Genomic DNA, 6,367 nt, shown 5'->3' on the forward strand with positions numbered 1-6,367 from the left:
GCTATGTGCCAAATAGCTGTTCCTAGAAGATGCTTTGCAAAAATAAAATAAAATCCAAAAACCTTGGTTATTACCACCAGAGAGCCACATTACGCATCAGGGATAATTTTACCTGGCCTGTTCCATAGTTACCTTTTGTGCTCCATTTCCCATATCTTTTCATAATCTTGCAGGTTCTGCTGGAAAGGCTTAGTGGAGCTGATGTTCTAGTCTGCTTCCTCATTGGATCCTCACAACAACCCTGTGAGGTAGGTTAGGCTGAGAGATAGAGCGCTTCATGGCACAGTGAGGATTTGAACTGGAGTCTCCCAGGTCCTAATCCAGCACTCTAGCCACTCTCAGGAACTTCCTTTGGAGAAAGCACTTTCCCACAGGATCCTGGACTTGCCATGTCCCTGAGCAGTCACTCTCCAGTCGCCATCAGCAGGTTCATCCTCAAAATGCTTTATTTGCCTTTTCAGCATGTTTATAACTTACCTGTCTTTCTCTCCTTCCAAGGCAACCTGAGCCCACATGAAATTAGAAGGAACGGCTTTGACCTCTCCTTGTCTTCTTTGCTTTTTCTCTCTTGACATGCACATTTCTAGCTTCAGCAACAAAACCCCCAAACTTTCCCTTCATGAAATGACTTCTCTAGTTGCCTTTTAAAAGAAAAGCCTTCTATTTTCCCTACTCATTTCCCCTCTTCTTTAACTGGACTTCATATTCATGTACCCTTTCATGTGCTCCTTCTTTTCATCCAAAGACTCATCAGTTTGAAAGGTAAATAAAGCTTGATTCCCCTCACCCCTTCACATTCCTTCATTTATCTTCAATTTCTCTTGGCTTTTCCTGTTAAGTTTTTTTAATTTTCTCGATTCTCTTTAAAATCTCCATCTTGGTATTTTTCTGACTTTTCAGTTTAAATTTGGCTTGGTTAAACTCCTTTTCGGGGGACTTTCTCAAAGTCCACCATCTGTCTACAATTTACTGTCCCTGTGTTATTAGGTATAAGTCTTCTTTGATCTTCTATTTTCCTTCAGTTTCCTTTCAATTTAACATTTAATGCCTCTCCTAATACTTTTTAGGGACAGATACCTGATTAAGATATACGTGCGCAGTATTTGAAATCAACCACAGCAGAGATCATAGGTGAAAATTACCTGTGTCCCTTTTTAAAGTTGTAAATAATGAATTTCAGAAGAGTGAAATCCCTTCATTTACTCTATAAAACATTCCCAATAGTTTTGAAAAGCAATCTAACTTGAGCTGGTTTCAGTTGCCTTTTCAAACCTGTTTCATCTTCCCAGCCTCCCTCTCCTAATCCCTCTGCCCCTTAACTCCTTCAGCTCTGACCAGTGAGAGGGCTAACACCACTACTATAGCCAGGGACAGGCTCACTCACTGGAATGCGGCTCGCTCCTTCCACCACCTGTCATAATGACACATTAAAAAGTCCCTTGCAGCATTAATACAGTGGGTGCAAATGTCTTTAGTTTTGACATGGAGTCACTTCAGGGTTTTGATGGGAAATGAGTGTTTTCTTTCCAAATTAATACATTCTGGAAATGTAATCCACCCAAATCTCATGGATTACAAACTACAGGAACATCACCTGCACAGGAAAATAAGGGAAAGACTATGGGAAGAGGGGCTAGCTTGGATCTCAGTGGCCCCCATTGAATTCTATGGAGCAAGGTAAATGGGCTGCAATCTGGGGTACAGTTGGAAAGGACAGCAGTTGCTTCTCACTCCTATGTATAGAATGAATGAAGCCTGGGAGCTTGGTTTTAAAAAAGTTGGCTTAAAAAGAAAGAAAGTGGTGGTTAATTTTAAATCATTGCTCCTGTTAGTAGCATACTGGCCGTCTTTCCCTTGAAAATTGCTTTGTTGAAATATAATACCTGGTTGGTGGATGAGAAGGGTTTGGAGTGACTGAAATAGATGTACAGCTCCACTAATTACAGAAGAAATTTCATTTCACTGTTACAACAGTTGTGTAATGCATGACGTCATTAATCCATTTGCCATTGCCAATAGATTCAAAATTCTCCTAATCAAAATCATTCATTTTAAAGGAATCTGCCTTGTTTGGTGCACTTCTTTCTTGCACCGGGCAAGGAAAACATTGCCACTGAGAGAGATCAGAAGGCTGATCTATAAGATGGTAAAATGGTATTTTCCTTTAACGTTTTAGCAGCCACTGGCCCATTTGAAAATGGGGCTGACTGGTAGTATTCCAGATAAGACCACACTTGACTTGTCTAGCTTGATATCCTAACTACATATAAAGTGACTGCAATGAAAGGTTTTTGCTTGAGATGATAGCTTCTTTGCATGACTATTCAGTAGTTCTTCTTTTCATACCTGGCAGAAAAATGTCAGTGACATGATGGATGATTTCTCATGGGGAGAAATGTTTCATTAGGAGTCCATCTGGTTCCGTGTTTATATTAGTGCACTCTGAGAGACTGCCAAGATTCGGATTACGGTGTTATTTTGCTCCGTGTTATGTGTAATTTTTTGTTTGCATGTGCAACAAATGTATAAACTAACCACAGTTTCCTGTGATATCCACACTCAGAGATTTCTGGATTGACTGTAGTTAGTAAAAATAAGCCAGGAGCAAGCATGTATTTATGTCCTGTTTTTTGATGTTCTCAAATCAACTTACTTAGAGTAGGGGGCCAGGGTAATGCCATGCTGTGTGGCATCGGTTGCCAACAATGCCCATCTATGCCCATAGAGGCCTTTCCGACAAAGTGTAGGAAGAACCTTCTGCCCGTAAGAGCTGTTAGGCAGTGGAACAGACTGTCTAGGAGGGCGGTGGACTCTCCTTCCTTGGAGGTTTGGAAGCAGAGGTTGGATGGCCACCTGTCATGGATGTTTTAGTTGAGATTCCTGCATCTCAGGAGGGTTGGACTAGATGACCCTCAGGGTCCCTTCCAACTCTGCAATTCTATGAATGATGCCACTGTGGCTACTCCTAGACTGCAAGCCTAAAGCTGCCATCTTGTGTATGCTTCCTTGGGAGGAAGCCCCACCCAATTCATCCGTGGAATTGAGCTTCATGGCTGCAACCCTAAGCATAGGAACAAAGGAAGCTGCCTTATAACTGAATTAGGCCAGTGCTCCCATCTGGCTTTGTATCAATGACTGACAGTGTCTCTCTAAGGATTTCCTCCAGCAGCCATATCTGGAAATCTGTGACCTCCTCCATACAACACACACACTCCACCACTGTGTTATAGCTGTGCCCCCAAAGCACACTGGCCGGATCACTGGGACTTCCTTCTAAGCAGAGTTAGGGTCAAACTGCACTTCCCATGATCAGGGGGAAAACAAAGGGCCAGGCTGCCGAGATGCAGGTCAGCACAAAGAAGCAAGGCCAGTTCTCAGTGCTCAGTCAACTTTTTATTCAAGGAAATGAACATACAACTCAGCGATACTTCCCATTAGGTCTTGCCCCTGTGGAGCAGTTGTCAGGACTGAGGTCCCTGCCTTCTAAGGCTCCTCCTCTCCCAAGCAGTCTCAAACAGCATCTGAGCATCTCTGGCCTCTGTTCCACTCTTCTCATTATTCTGTGCATTCTTGGAGACAAGGCTGGAGGGGAGCTTGTCGCAGCAGGAGAGGGAGACTCCCTGAATTCCTCATCAGTCTCTTGACGCCCCTCCTCTGCTTCAGCCTTGGAGTCTGAACTGCTTCCGTCCACAGGTTCTTCCTGCTCACTAAACTTTGTTGCCCTTCAGCCTCTAGCTGGATTCTCTGAATTGCAGAAAATTGCCTCTTGGCTTATAGAAAGAAAGAGGAGACTGATTTGCAAATGCTGTATATAGATGCACATTTAAAAATGAGTACTACCCTACTGAGTCATACAAAGTAGACCCATTGGTTTCAGTGAATCTGAGTATGAAATAGCTGGATGCATGATTTTATTCTTGAGTATGACTAATATTAGATATCGCTCCATAAATTTTATAGAGGAATACTATACATCTCACTGTAGTGGGGAGGACCAGGGCCTGTGTGCATGTGCTCAGTCTTCTGCCAAGGTGCTCACTTCTGATGGGCAGTTCCTGGGCTCCTGCATTCCTCCTTTACTTTTAAACCAGATTTGGAATGGACAACCATTCAAATACAGGACATCATACAGAGAACTGCCACCTGTCCTTATCCTGCCACCTCTCCTTATCCTAACCTTCTGATAGCCCTTCAAATGGACACAAGTCTTCTCCAAAGGAGGACACTAACCACCCTGTCTTTGCCCTGCTTGTTCTGCTAATGTGTGCATGTGGTACCAGTTGCTCTGGCATGGAGACCATGTCCATTTTCCACATAATTTAAATAGGCTGCATTTTTGTGTGTGTGTTGTTTCCTAAGCAAACGAAGATGTGAAATTAGACTCTTTTAAAAAGTACTAGGGATGTAGTGAGACCAGAGGGATATCGCCCGGCTGGGAGTCGTGAAGGCCGCTCCCTGCAAGGCCCTTTCCACCTAGACTAGTGGAACATTCCAGGTCTGTGATCAAATCAGAAACCAGGATGGCTTCTGTAAACCCAGGATTGTCCCTGGAACATAGGGACGCTTGGAGGGTCTGTGTTTGTAATAGATCCTATTTGAACTTTAATATGTGAAAATGATGTTTAATATTCAGGAGTCAGGGCATGATTTTAACAATAGGTTGAGCTACAAATCTGCTGTAAAAGAGGCAGAAGTGGAAATACGACAAATGACAAATGCGCTGTAATGTAAGGGGAAATCTGGGTGCGTCCTATGGGGCGAATGCAGGCTTTCGCTGAAGCCTGGAGAGCGAGAGGGGTCGGTGCGCACCGACCCCTCTCGCTCTCCAGGCTTCAGGAAGCTCTGCGCAACCCTCGGGAGACTGGCTCCGAGGGTTGTGCAGAGCTGCCTGCCGTCCCGGGATCAGCGCAGCTCTGCGCGGCCACCGGGAGTCGGGGGCGAAGCTCCGCCCCGCTCCCGGTGGCGGCGCAGAGCTGCCTGCCGTCCCGGGATCAGCGCAGCTCTGCGCGGCCACCGGGAGCCGGGGGCGAAGCCCTGCCCCGCTCCAGATGGCAGCGCGGAGCTGCCTGCCGCCCCGGGATCAGCGCACCTCTGCGCGGCCACCGGGAGCGGGGCGCTAAGTCCCCCGCTCCGGATGGCGGCGCAGAGCTGCCTGCAGTCCCGGGATCAGCGCACTTCTCCCTATCGCCAGCCCCACAAGCTCGGGGGACAGCGGGAAGGCAGAGCGTGCCTTCCCACTGTTCCCCAACCTGGTTCTTCCAGCCCCGCACCTTGGGGGGGAAATAAATTTTTTTTCTTTATTTCCCCCTCAAAAAAACTAGGTGCGTCCTATGGGCCAGAGCGTCCTATGGGGCGCAAAATACGGTATATTTGCCCTTGAATACTTGCAAGGAAACAGGTCTATGAGGGCACAGGTCTATAATTCATGTTTGTTCCCCAGCCCAGCCCTTTTGCCCCGTTTGAGGGGGTGCTGAGGAAAGATGTAAAGTGCACCCAAATCTGGTATGTGTTTTGAGTACTGCACTAAGTGATCTAAGTGAAACTTAGCATGCACATTTATTAAATAATTCTTCACTTGGTGTTTGAATCTCAGCTCAACACACCTGCACCTCTTTTAAAGTGGGAGATGCAAAATACTCTGCAGTCTCTAAAGCTTATCTTTCCAAACCTGCTGATTATTTTATTGTTAGTTTTGTATGATCCTATTGTGGACATAGGCTTTCAGGGGATCAATAAAAATTGAGGGGAAGTTTCCGTGTGATTCTTTAGTCTGGCACCACCGACTGGCTATTATCACCTTCCTGCTCCCGAACCAGGTATCTCTGTGAAAAACAGAGACTGTATGCAATGGAACATAACAAAGAACTCATTCGTCAGCATGGCTGGGTTCCCATTTCATCTGCACCCATTCACCCAGCCATATACAAGATATGAGTGGCACTAACACCCTACACACATACATGGGGAGGTACTTTTCCAATCATAACCCCACTTATATATGTTTGCACAAGTGCTACTCTCACTGCCTTATTGGCTTGGGAGAGGGGGGAATAGTTTACATTCCTCGTCACCCTTCCCTCTCGTGCCTGCCTTAGTTAACAAACAATGACCAAAATTGCTTCTGTGTAAAGAAAACAAGAGTCTGTTCCTATCCCCTGAACTGTAAAAATAAAACAAACGAAAAACCTTTATTGACCACAGAAGTTCATGGGGTTTATCTTGAACCGGGGAGAGGGCAGGAGAGGCGGTGAGAATTTCTGGGCTTTCTGCTTCCAGGGCCTCTTACCTCGCCTCCCATCAAGGATGGCCTAGGGGCAGAGAGAAATGGAGATGGTTGCTGCAAGGTGCCTCCCTTCACAGGAATGGA

This window comes from Podarcis liolepis (genome assembly GCF_965112155.1).
Source record: "Podarcis liolepis genome assembly, chromosome: 17".
Taxonomy (NCBI): domain Eukaryota; kingdom Metazoa; phylum Chordata; class Lepidosauria; order Squamata; family Lacertidae; genus Podarcis; species Podarcis liolepis.